This window comes from Pleurodeles waltl, chromosome 8 (assembly GCF_031143425.1).
Source record: "Pleurodeles waltl isolate 20211129_DDA chromosome 8, aPleWal1.hap1.20221129, whole genome shotgun sequence".
NCBI classification, from domain to species: domain Eukaryota; kingdom Metazoa; phylum Chordata; class Amphibia; order Caudata; family Salamandridae; genus Pleurodeles; species Pleurodeles waltl.
Window position 1 is genome coordinate 1281837914 of NC_090447.1, and position 13529 is coordinate 1281851442.

Consider the following 13529-nt stretch of genomic DNA (forward strand, 5'->3'; position numbering starts at 1 on the left):
GAGGTTCTAGTCAGGGGGCCAGCCAACTAGTCCCTAGAGTCACTCTGGTGTCCTGGGTGCAACAGTTCTTCTCACTCAGGCAATGAGTCAGCAGGGCAGCAGTCCTCCAGAGCAGCAGTCCAGCAAAGTGGCAGTCCTTTCAGCAGCACAGCCTTCCTTCTTCCTGGCAAAGTTCACAGGTTGAGAATTATACTGAAGAGTTGGTGGTCTGAGGAACAATATTCATACCTAGTGCCAACTCTGAAGTGGAAGAAGCTTCTAGAGGGTTCCCTGAGGTGTCAGGCATCCCCGTCCTCCCTGTCCTGACTCTAGTTTGTCTGCGATTATAATAGACTATTGACAAGCCCTTTGTGAGGGTTCTCCGGGAGAGCCTTTGAGATGTGCAAGTGTGGTAGATGAGAGCTCCTCCCCCTTGTTAGCTCAGAGTGGCCCATCCTGCCAACACCTAGCTTCCCTTTTATCACTCTCTGGGAGCACAACATAAAGACCAACTGCCAGCTACACCTAGCCATGTGACCCAGGAACAGGCTGCAGGCACAAAATGGTAAGAACGAGAATATGCCAACTTTCTAAAAATGGCATTTTCAGAATTGTGATTAAAAATCTGACTTTACCATTAGAGAGGGCTTTTAATTACAATTCTTTAGACACCAAGCTTGACTTATCCACCTGCTCCCAATTGGAAGTTACAGCTTAATAAATGTCATACGGTAACTCCATTAGTATCCTATGGGAGAGGTATGCCTTGCAGTAGTGAAAAACAACTTTAGGAGTTTTTCACTACTAGAACATGAAAAACTTAAAAGTACATGCCCTTCTTTTTAAATACACTGCAGTCTGCCATCTGGGCTGTTCAGGGCCTACTCTAGGGGTGACTTATATGTATTAAGAAGGAAGGTTTAGGCCTGTTAAAAGGTTTATTTTGCCAGGTCGAAATGGCTGCAAACTCTGGCTGCAGTAGCAGGCCTAGGACATGTTTATAGGACTACTCAAGTGGGTGTCACAATCAGTGCTGCAGGCCCACTAATAACATTTAATTTGCATGTCCCGTGTACATGTAGTACCATTTTACTAGGGACTTACAATTAAGTAAATGTGCCAATTCGCTGTAAGCCAATCCTACCATGTTTGAAGGAGAAAGAGAAAAAGCACTTAAGCACTGGCTACCAGTAGTAAATTACTCAGAGTCCTTAAACCAGAAAAATGAAGCAAGCAAAACAGGAGGGTTGGTGGCAAAATGTAAGGAGAAAAACATGGCAAGGATGCCAGGTCTGGTTTTATGTTACGTTATGTTATGTTATGGAGATTTGTAGAGTGCACTATCACCTGCGAAGGTATCCTGGTCCTGAGCAGGAATGAGTCTAAGCACACCTAGGGACTAGTGGACTACTCAAAAGCCAGGTCTTCATCTTCTTGCAGAATTCAAGAAGTGCGGAGGAGGCTCTAATGTCCTGTGGCAGGTCGTTCCATCCTTTAAGAGTGATGTAGTAGAAGGCTCGACCACCGGATCTGGTTTTCCCTATGTGTAGCATTTGTGCAAGTAGGAGTCCAGATGAGCGGAGTCTAGAAGGTTTGTGAAATTAGGAGCGATTGTTGAGGTATGCAGACATTAATGGATTTCTGAGCATCCATCTGCACTAGAAGTGGTTTCACTGGTTTTCTGCCAAAACTGTCTTTAAAAGAAGAAGCCTTTGTCAACTTATGTTTTATGAGGTTTATACTTGTAGTCAGTGCAATCAAATATGACACAAGTGATGTCAGATAACAAAGATATAATATTCAGTTCTAATTGCAAATAATAGCCTACAAGTGCTCAGTGTGGCGTAAGATCTAGATGTACTTGTGCCATTGTATGTACAAGAGCAGGGATTAAACTGTCAAGTGTTATGCTGATACAGTAACACATGCAGGCCTGTGTTGAGGTAGTGTTGTCAGCTTGATCTCTCAGTTAAGATATGTCACTCACAAACGCACAATGTGAGGTTCAACAATATGCCGAGCGAGTTGCGTCCACTGGGCACCACGCATCGCCTTCATCAGGATGTGATGCGCCCTCAGGCATCAGAACACTTACAACGTGCTGGTGGTGTCCCAACATCATCTGTTTATTGCTCACCTGGGAGCTTCCTGTTTGATGTCTGGACTTTGATCCCTCCCCTGAGTCTGTCAGGGTCTCTCAGCACTGCGTTTGTCATAAGTATTGTACCTGTCAAATGCGGACTGAAAGATTTATGACACTCTTAAGGTACTGCCTATCCATTAGCGCACACTTAAAATGCTGAAGATATGCGGACATTTCACCTTGGAACAGATGCATACCGTAATATTTCAAGCAGATGCTAAATTTTAAAGCAGATTCAGAGTCGTCTACAATTTTAGAAACATATCCCGAGAGGTTCTTTTGGAAAGATTTACTCGAAAGTGTAGATTAAAGGGTGTTCTGTTCCTCCTCCACAGTTACACAGTTACCAATCATTTTTAATACACCACTCAGTGAAAGACGCATCTAGTTCCCAGCAAAGTGCATACTGGTGTAAATTGTAAGGGAACATTTTTTTTTTAACAGAAACCTGAACTACTCCTGCAGACATATCAATTTCTCTTATTTTTTCAGACAAGTCACTGTTTGCACTCCTCATGTAGTTCATGTGTATATATTGTTTACCTTTTTTATATTGAATTGCTATCTAGACAGGGTTCCCACATAACCCCATGCCAGCATGGCTAAATTGGTACAATACACAAACAAATCAGTTGAAAATTACTTCCGTAATGGTTTTATCTAACCTCTTAAGTAAATTTCAAAATTTTCAAAATTCACACACGTGTCCAAGCCTTCTTCAAGCTGTGCAGTTGTTGACTTTTTTCCGGGGACACCCTAATGTCTAGTTCCCTGGCAAGTGCACTTGCTATGTTTTTTTAACTCCGCAGAGAAAACTATTTACTGTATGAAGAAACTCCTTACCTAACACCCCATCCAACTTTGGATGTGTTCATGACTGGATATACTTTCCCTTGACATGAGTAAATCTCAGATCGTGTTCACGCTGGAGAATGGGCTATGCAAAGGTTTGTGAATACTCACTACTGAATTAACAAGCTTGTATGGATTTGCGTACTTCTCAAGGCATCCCCATGCTGGAAAGCACATTTGTTGTTCCTGCGAGTAGATTAACTCCCACGTAAAGTAGCATCATGCTGGTGCATTACATGTCAGGATGTTGATTTATGATGGTTTGATGTTTTGTGAATTGTAAACACAATTGCACTCATAAATCATGCTGTTTGTGCAACTAAGCTGTACTTTAACTCATATATCTTGTGGTCGAAGTTTTAAAATGTGCCAGGCAGATCTAAGTATCACCTCTGCTCAGTTAAAAACTAAAACTAACCCTATTTGAGAATATATGTGTGGAAAAGATATTGGAGTACTTTTAGATCTGTGACTTAGCCCTCACCTATTCCGGGATCCATGTCATGATCTCTGTGCATCTTTAGCTCTGTATCATGATCCTTGTTCATCCCAGGCCTCGTGTTGAGGCCTCTGCCTGCATCCTGCTCTGTGTTATGCTCCCTTCTTCTAACTCTGGTGCAACAGCGACCTCAAGGGATTAGGTGCAGGGACCCCTTGGTTGTTGTCACCCACCGGGCCTTGGTCCTGTTCGGTTTCTCAGATCTGCATCAAATGTACTAACTAATTGGCCAAGAATGTGTCTCATTACCTTAAGGAACACAGTGGACCAGGTTGGCTCAGACAGTTTAGGGTATAAACTGTGGGAGTTCATCCTCAGTCCACAGGAAAGGAACACAGGCCACGTGAAACCTGTGTTGGAGAGGAAACAAGAAAATAGAATCCCCATGGAAACCATAGGAAAGGGGTTGCCAGACCGTCTATGGTAAACAGATCTTAGAAAACAGGGGATTGATCTTTTTTTAGAGCAGGCAGAGTTAGGGTGGACACTGTTCCTCCTTCCACCAATGAGGAGTTGCTGTGTGCTGAGAGGGCTAACCTACATAGACCTCACACCTATGAGATACATGTGTAAGAGAGCAGAATGCGGGTCCAGATTGGAGAAGAGCTATTTAAAGGGCACAAAACTGCAATGCAAAGAGGAAGAAGTGAATTCTAAGATGGTAGTATGAAGATTACATTTCCTTTTACCAGGTACGTGCCATTTTTCCTAGTGGAGACTCTAATCAGGAGATGAGATTAATCTGCGTGACCTGCAGGGGGGGGACGGAAATGAGGTAAAACATTTTTTTTAAAACACATACCTTTTCTCTGTCCCTTCTGCCTCCTGCCGCCTCACGCTCCTCTTCTTTTGGTGTTCCAGCATTCACTGCTGGGACACCAGCACAAGCTCCGCAGCAATCCTGGCGCTGCTTTCATGCAAAACCTCAGACAGCCGGCCAAACACACATGAGCATTTAGGTGCACTCTCTCCTCACCCCCCCCCCCCCACCCCCCCAACCTCCAGTGGCCCTGATACACCACTCCCTGTACTGCTAGCTGTGCCAGAAGCAGAAAAATAAAACAATAGTAAACTATAATTTTATTTTTCTGCTTCTGGCACAGCCAGTGGGGTGAGACTCCTTTGCCATAGCGAAGGAGCCGCCCCTGGTGCAAAGACTGTGCTGAATTGAAGACTCTTTCAGGATTGAAAAGCTTGACTCTAATAAAAAAGATTGGATGTGATCTAGTATCCTTTCTATCTGTAAGCATCAAATGTAGAACTGGCGAGTTGTAGGGGAGACTAATTGTTATCTCTATGGACCTCTTGCAGTCAATGCTGTAGAAGACCAGGGATTCTTGAACTGTCAGCTGGGTAAGGAGATACCTATGGGTGACAAGTTATTCACATGGGAGGATTATCAATTAGTGAGGACTTGGACTTTCACAATAGATCCCAAGGATTCGTAATTGAGTAGGGCATCTTACATACTGTGGTGAACATCCTTTTGAGCATAGTATTCATTTTGCTAAGACCATCTCTTGTGTGGGGGAGGAATAAGCTATTTGGAAACTATCCGTGACCCCAGAAACGTGGTCATTGACCCTAGAATCGTGGCCAGGTAAGCATTGAGCATTTTTTCATATGAGTATTGAAAAGCAAAAGGCCAGAATCTGTCACGATTCACCCTGGGCTTACAGTCGAGGTTGGTGAGAGGTGGTGAACGGCCCCGGTTCCTGCAGGTCCTGCTTTGGCCGAGGTAGGGGCGAACCCCTTTCGGTAGCCACAGTGCTGTTTGACAATAGTAAGCCACTACAGTCCGTGCCCTCCAGAAGGAGTCCCAGAGGAAAAACCCCAAAAGGGTACAAAACCTCCAACAGGAACTCCCTGAAACAGAAGGAGGACACAAGGACGTTAGGACGGAAGATACTGGAGTTCAGGAATACTGGAGACGAAAGACAGGTCGAGAATAACTGGCTTCACAAAAGGAAACCAGCCGGAGCGTGACTACCACCACAGGAGTGTTGCAACGCAATGAGAAAGAAGCTAGATTCCCCTTATATACCCCTAGACAGGAAGTGAAAAACAGGAAGTAGAAATACCACCATCTTGGATTGGGGAAAAGGTCATGATTAATGATAGAGAACATGCGTCTGAAAAAGAGAAGCAATGCATGCAGGGAAGAGAGGATGTGAACAGCATGCAGGGAAAGGGAAAAACATGCATAGAAGGCATAAGTTGTGAGACATGGAACACAGGATGTATCTTCCAAGTCTGGGGTAAACGAAGAAGCACAGAAACTGGATTAATCTTCCGGAGAATCAGGAATGGACCATAATAACGAGGCTTAAATTTGTTCTGGGTAAGACGGAGAGGTAAAAATCTAGAGGAAAGCCAAACCTTATTGTGGACCTGATATTGTGGAGCCTCACAACGTCTTTTATCAGCTATTCTTTTCATGCGTGACTTAGTGGCCACAAGGTTAGAATGGATAACACATTGGACACCCCGTAGCTGCTGAACATAGGAGGAGATGGCCGAAAGATTGGAAATATCTTTCAGGGGCGTTAGAAAGGCCTTAGGATGGAAACCGTAAGATCCATAGAAAGGGGAGACTTTTGAGGCACTGTGTATTGAGTTGTTGTAGGAGAACTCTGCAAGTGGTAAATAGGTAGACCAATTACTCTGCGTAGCATTGCAGAAGCTGCGTAAATATTGTTTGAGGTCTTGATTTAATCGTTCTGTCTGTCCATTAGTTTAAGGATGGAACCCTGATGATAAGGCCACTTCTATTCCCAGGGTCTTACAGAATTATTTCCAGAATCGGGAGATATATTGGGGATCCCGATCCGAGATAATGACCTGAGGTAATCCATGAAGTCGAAAGATTTCTTGTGTAAAGATTTGGCCTAATTCCTTTGCCGTTGGTAACTTTCTTAACGCCGTGAAATGAGCCATTTTAGTGAAGGAGTCAACGGTTACCATAATTACTTGATTTCCCACTGAAGAGGGTAAAGAGCACATGAAATCAGTGGAGATAGTGTGCCATGGACCTGGGGGAACAGGTAATGGGTGAAGTAATCCTACTGGTTTAGTACGGGGCGTCTTGGCTTGAGCATATATAGGACAAGATGATACATGGTCTTCAGTATCTGCCTTGAGAGTTGGCCACCAGAAGGAGCGAAGCAGAAGCTCTTGGGTAGCCTTCATTCCGCGATGACCTGCGATGGGGGAATCATGGCACATACGTAAGGCTTCAGTCTGTACTAACTTAGTGGGTAAGAACAGGGCCTTATTATGGTAATAGTATCCTTGATCTATATGAAGTTGCGGGCGCAACTTATTCAGCTCTATAGTTCCTAGACGGGAATATTCGGACTTGACCTGGTCTAGAAATGTCTTTACTAAACCAATGATCTTGTTACTTTCAAATAGGTTCTGTACAGGAGAATCGCTACACTCAGGGTAACGCCGAGACAAGGCATCGGCCAGGATATTCTGAGAACCAGGGATGTATGTGATGTAAAAGTCATATTGACTGAAAAAGAAAGCCCATCGAGCCTGCCGGCTATTCTGACACTGAAAGTTTCTCAAGCATTGTAAGTTTTGGTGATCTGTCCGGGCTTCAAAGGGTTCTTTCGAGCCCATCAGGAAGTGTCTCCATTCCGTGCACGCGGTCTTCAAGGTGAGTAACTCTCGTTCTAACACTGAATAGTTATGCTCTGAATCGGATAAGATGTGTGAAAGGTAGAATACAGGGTGCTCTAACTCATCATCGTCTTGTTTTTGCAGTAAAGCAGCCCCTATGGCTCTTTCGGAGGCGTCTGCGACAACGATGAACTGTTTGTTGGTGTCTGGGTGCTGTAAAATGGGAGCTTGAATGAAGGCTTGCTTTAAGTCTTGAAAAGCTAACTCTGCGTCTTGTGTCCAACAAAAGCCCTTCTTTAGATTATCTTTTTTAAGGGTTTGAGTAATATAACTGGTTCTCTGGGCAAAGTCCGCTATAAATTGTCGATAGAAATTGGCCAATCCCAAAAAACACTGAGTTTCTTTGATGGAAGAGTGAGACGGCCAATCCAGTATAGCTTGCACCTTATCTGAGTCCATGGCGACCCCAGTTTGGTTAATGCAATACCCCAAGTATTTTACCTCTGTTCGATCAAACTCGCACTTTTCTGGTTTGCAGAATAAATGGTGTTGTCTGAGTCTCTCTAGGACTTGGAGAACATGTTTAGAGTTTTGTTCTGGGTGGACAGAAAATATTAAAATGTTGTCTAGATAAACAACCACTGTTTGCTGTAGAAGATCGGAAAAAATAGAGTCCATGAACCTTTGAAAAATGGAAGGTGCATTGGTGAGTTCAAATGGCATTACTCGGTATTCATAGTGACCGACAGGTTTTCTGAAGGCGGTCTTCCACTCATCCCCTTCCTTTAACCTTAAAAGATGGTATGCTCCTCTCAGATCCAGCTTGGTGAATCTCTTTGCCCCTCTACCAGCTTCTAAGATGTCCTTAATAAGAGGTAGCGGGTACCGATCCTTAGTAATGATCTCGTTTAATCCTCTAAAATCAATACAGGGACACAAGTCTTTCGTCTTCTTAGGCACAAAGAAGAGAGGAGCCCCTGCAGGTGAAGAGGAGGGACCAACAATCCACTCTGTATGTTCTCCTCTAGGTATTCCTTAAGGATCTGCTTCTCAGGTTCTGTTAGAGAGTACATTCGCCCAAAAGGAACCACAGCATCTGGTTCCAAAGGAATGGCGCAATCATTTTCTCTATGGGGTGGCAGTTCAGGTCTTTCTGGTTTCTGGAATACATCGGCATATTTTTGATAATGACTGGGTACTCCCTGTAGGATGTTAATAGAACATCCCACCTTAGGGGGTGCTGTTAAGAGACTTTTTGGGGACCAATAGTCTCCTTCTAGGTAGCACTGGTGTTGGCAGAAGTGAGAGGATAAAGAAATAGATCTTGTTTCCCAGTTGATGTAAGGGTTATGCCGTGTGAGCCATGGAATTCCCAGGATCATAACGTCATGTGGTGACGAAATTAAATCGAACTAAAGATTTTCTTGGTGTTTCCCGAATTGGAGACAGAAGGTAGGGGTGGTATACTGTACGGGTCCTGAGGCCAAGAGTGATCCATCCACCGTGTGGACTTGTTCTGGTACCCCCTTAGGTATTTGCAAAATCTGCCTTTCCCTGGCCCATGCTTCATCTAGGTAGATACCACTGGCTCCACAGTCCAGCAAGGCCAGAGTTCTTTCTTCCCGGCCATCAGTTAAGTGGAGGATAACGGGTAAAAGGAAAAGAGCAGTTCCTTCCTCCCAAGAAGAACAAATGGAAGGTATTTCGCAATATCCCGTCCTCACCCTTCTCACTGAGGAAGGGAATTGGCGTTTCCCAAAGGCTTGGCTGGACGGACGGGACAGGTGCGAATTAGGTGACCAGCCGCACCACAATACAGACAAAGTCCCTTCCTTCGTCTGTTTTCTCGTTCACTAGATGATAAAGGGCCTCGAGCCGTATCGATTTGCATCGGCTCTTCCTCGGTAGCACCCTTAGTTTCAGGATGAACCCCTTCGGTACGATGAGGAAAGGTGCGAGACGTCACTGAGTGTGATGGTAAACGACTCTTCTTACTCTACATTCTTCGCTCATTTAACCGATATTCTATTGTCAAGGTCTGATCCATCAACCCCTTAAGATTCTTTATTCTGGCAGAGTGCACCAGTTCGTCCTTAATGTCCTCTCTGAGACCCCTGCGGAACAGGGTCACCAAGGTACGTTCCACCCAGGACGTCTCTGCTGCCAATTGTCTGAAACGAGTGATGTATTGTAATACATCCTGATTTCCTTGTTGGATATCGCAGAGAGCTTCTTCTGCTGAAGACTCGAGTCCAGGGCGCTCAAACATCTGCTTAAAGGTAGTGACAACGCTGGAATAATTAGACAAGCTAGGGTCATTGCTTGTCACTAAAGGAGTTGCCCATGCTAGGGCTGGGACAGATAGGGCGCTAATCAAATACCCCAACTTGGTCTTGTCTTGCCTAAATTGTGAGGGGCGGAATGCGAAATAGACCATCAAGGCATCCAGGAATTCTCTCAATCTGTTAGGATCCCCGGAGAAACGAGGTGTAGTGGCGGATACTGTGGGAACATCAGTGGTTCTAGAGGCAAAGGCTTGTCGGTAGACAGTGTTTTCAGTACGTAGCTGCTGGAGTTCTTGAGCCTGTTGTTGTATAGTCAGGAGCAGGGTCTGGCTTGTTGGTTCTGTATTCATCACTGGATTATGCATGGTTCCGGACTGCAACTGGAGTTTTGGGCGTTGCAATCTGTCACGATTCACCCTGGGCTTACCGTCGAGGTTGGTGAGAGGTGGGGAACGGCCCCGGTTCCTGCAGATTCTGCCTTGGCCGAGGTAGGGGCAACCCCTTCCGGTAGCCACAGTGCTGTTTGACAATAGTAAGCCACTACAGTCCGTGGCCTCCAGAAGGAGTCCGAGAGGAAAAACCCCAAAAGGGTAAAAAAAACTCCAACAGGAACTCCCTGAAACAGAAGGAGGACACAAGGACGTTAGGACGGAAGATACTGGAGTTCAGGAATACTGGAGACGAAAGACAGGTCGAGAATAACTGGCTTCACAAAAGGAAACCAGCCGGAGCGTGACTACCACCACAGGAGTGTTGCAACGCAATGAGAAAGAAGCTAGATTCCCCTTATATACCCCTAGACAGGAAGTGAAAAACAGGAAGTAGAAATACCACCATCTTGGATTGAGGAAAAGGTCATGATTAATGATAGAGAACATGCGTCTGAAAAATAGAAGCAATGCATGCAGGGAAGAGAGGATGTGAACAGCATGCTGGGAAAGGGAAAAGCATGCATAAAAGGCAATCATGTGCATGCATTCGGCTTTTGCCTGTGTGACCGGTAAGTGAGGGAAAAGAGGGTTTCCTGGGGAATCCCGAACATGTGCTGGTAAAACAGAGTGTAGTGCACGCTGAACGCGCTATGCGTGGCAGTTTTGAGACCCGACTCGGTGTCTCTTCCTCTGCCGCGCCTGCCCTGGAATCCGCGGTCGAAGAAAGGGGGTGCGGCGAGTGCCGCGACCCCTGACTCGAGCCGCGGCTTCCCCCGCGGCCTGCTCGCGGGCCGCCGCATTTCCTAAGTGCCGCGGCGGCCCGTGCTCGCGCCTGCGGCGCAACAGAATCACAGACGTTTTTGCCCACCTGAGTTCCATCTTGGTGCATGAAAAATGCAAAGTTCACATCTTTGTTCACAGAATAAATATAGGTAAAATTGCACATTATTAATGCATGTTTACGTCTCATCTACGCATGCAGAATATTACACTTAATGGATAATCAAGCTCAGTTCATTTTATCTATTGACATACTCCAGAACATTTCTGGGACATCTTCTGGGATTTTTTTCACTCTGCAAAAAGCCAGAAGTCTACTCTGAAAGTAAGAGGAACCCAATGGGAGCAGAATTCCCAACTTTTTCACAAAGGTTTTTGTGAATCGGGCACACGGTTGCCACTGCTGCATATGCCATTCGTTAGCTACAGTGCCAATGCCCAGGCTCAGAAAATTGATGGCCAGCTGCAACAAATACTGTGGAAAACTGTATGAGGCTATCGTCCATCAACTTTTTTTAAAAGATCACCTCGGATGACCCATGAACGTAGCTTTCATCCTGAAGTCTGCTGTGGTCTGAGTGTAGAATTCTCTTCATGTCCAAATATTTCTGCACAAGTGTTTCTGCTTCTGGTTATGGATGAGCTAAGCTGTCCTCATGTTATCTGAGTGAAGCATAATTATTGTTTTACCCAAGATTTAGCAGACCCTTTTGTAATTTACTTGGGCCTTGGCTTTACTGAAGTCAAATAAATATCTTGTTTAATAAAACGTGAACTCCTGTGTTCATTCTCTCATCTCATAGGAAGTAAAGATAGCCAACTATCTTACTTTGTCTTCCCGTACTGTGTAGAGAATTGTGTGACTGGAAGTAATTTATTTCCACTGAGGGTACTAATTCGTTCTGAATCATACATGTGCAGGCGCCAACGTATAAGAGTGTAGCTATCTTCTGTCATTTCTCACCTAAACATCCATCTGTGTCTTAAATCTGGCTAATGATGGTGCGACCCTACATCTTGAAGCTCTGTTAGGATTTCTATGACAAATTTGAAATTGAAAGCAACTTCTACTTAGCTTCTCTTTAAGAATCACATTCACAGAGGTGCATTTATTTTCAAGTGCAAACCTACAACCTTAGTCAGAGAATCCGGAATGGTGTGTATCTGCACTTTTAAATTTGATTAACAGCACTCGTAATTCTAACAGATGGAGATTTTTCCTCTGAACAAATCCGCTCAGATGGGCTGGTTTGTGGTCAGGGTGGGTCTATCTCAGGGTGAGAATAGGTGGTGTGCAAAACTGTGTATTATTTTCCATTAAATTATATGAAACTTCAAGGTAGTCTCATGAAATTGCAGATTATGCTTTTGTTGGCATTTGTGTCACATTTTTCACAGAAGCATACTTTGCATAAAAAAGTAATACAGTATACCAGCATGGGGCTGGTAAAAGCAGCAAATGTCTCTTGACAAAACATTTTCTGAGCACACTAGTCTCCTGCTGATGAAAATTATGCAAAATGGTGTAATGCAAACTTTTGAGAAATTTCACAAACTTTTTGTAACTCAAAACTTAGAAATTTTGTACAGTTCACCTGCTAAATTTAGATTTTGTCCATGCTGGGAGTACATTGGAAGAGAAATTCCTCAAAAGAATGGTGAGGGTAAAGTAGAGGGAATTCTCCATGGTGAAAAAGATTTCCCCGCAGTAGAAGCAAAAAAAGAAAACAAGATTATCGAGCTCAAAAGTATTTTCCCACTACATATCAGAATGTTAACGAAAATTTAAGACTATTCCTTGGTGCGAATATATTTCCAGCTTTTAACTCAACAGTTTTGTGAATCCGGCTTTAAGTTCTCACCTCCAGGCCCGTCATCCCCTATCAATGACTTGCAGTACGGAATAGACTGAAAAGCTCTTGCTTCGTCGCCATGGAGGGCCGGGTTTTTACTTTCCTGGCAAACTTTATTTCTCGCTAATGCTACAACGGAAACTCTGCTTCAGCGTTTATGGTGCTGCGTCTATACAAACCTTATCTCATCCGTGACAGTGAATGATGCGGTGCCATGCCATCCTGACCGCTGGGCCCCTACCAGTCAGCACTTACCTCAGAGCCAGCATTTGCAACTGACAGCTTTGCAGAGCTTGAAAGCCCGCAGCAGGAAGTGATCGTGTTTGACAGTTTCCATTACTGCTAACGAGTGGTGCCAGCCTGCACCGAGTGAAAACCAGCCTCTGCGCACGCGCAATAAAGGACCTATGATTAGGATGAGTAGTAATTACGTTATATAAATAAAAAGGGCACAAGCTTGGATGCAGTGTTAAAGTGCATAGTGACTCTGGTGTTAAATGACAACGTACATGTTTGTTCAGTCTTGTCTGTCCTCGTGCTCTTGAAAAGACAGTTGAGTGAGGAAACAAAATGCACCTTGGGAAACTCTGCCAGCATTAACACACCTTTCATTGTAGGGAACTACAAAGCAGCCAAGAAAAAATAGTGCCCCACTTATACAAGGTCAATCCACATTGAAAGTGACCCTGGCCCCGGTGCGATCTGGCCATACACATCAGTTAGTTTACACGTTGCGTGAGAACTAATAAAATCACAACGTGTATGTTGTATGTACTCCTCCCCCACAGGTGAGAATCGAACTCTCCTCACTTGCTCCTACTACTTCAGCACTTGAATTACAAATCTCATCTGATTTATGGTTGCTTTTTCAAATAGTGAAATGTACTGCGATTGGAGCAGCGCTTTACTCAAAGGTAGTTTGTGAATTTATTCCATGAACCATTTTAATCCCTTCACCATTTATTCATGTAGTAACCAACGTTAGTCTCGAACCCGGGATCAGGGCTACAAGCCACACTTGTGTCAGGCCCAAGAGGTGTCCTCTCCTTCCCACAGCCCAGGCCCCTTCGACAGAAGTGA

The 13529-nt window shown here is 44.5% G+C and overlaps 1 protein-coding gene across 1 annotated transcript in view; it reads left to right on the forward strand.

Annotated features, from left to right (window-relative positions):
• The window catches only part of ATP8A2 (ATPase phospholipid transporting 8A2), a 1954943-nt gene that overhangs the window by 1178230 nt on the left and 763184 nt on the right, over positions 1-13529 (forward strand). The window lies entirely within an intron of this gene.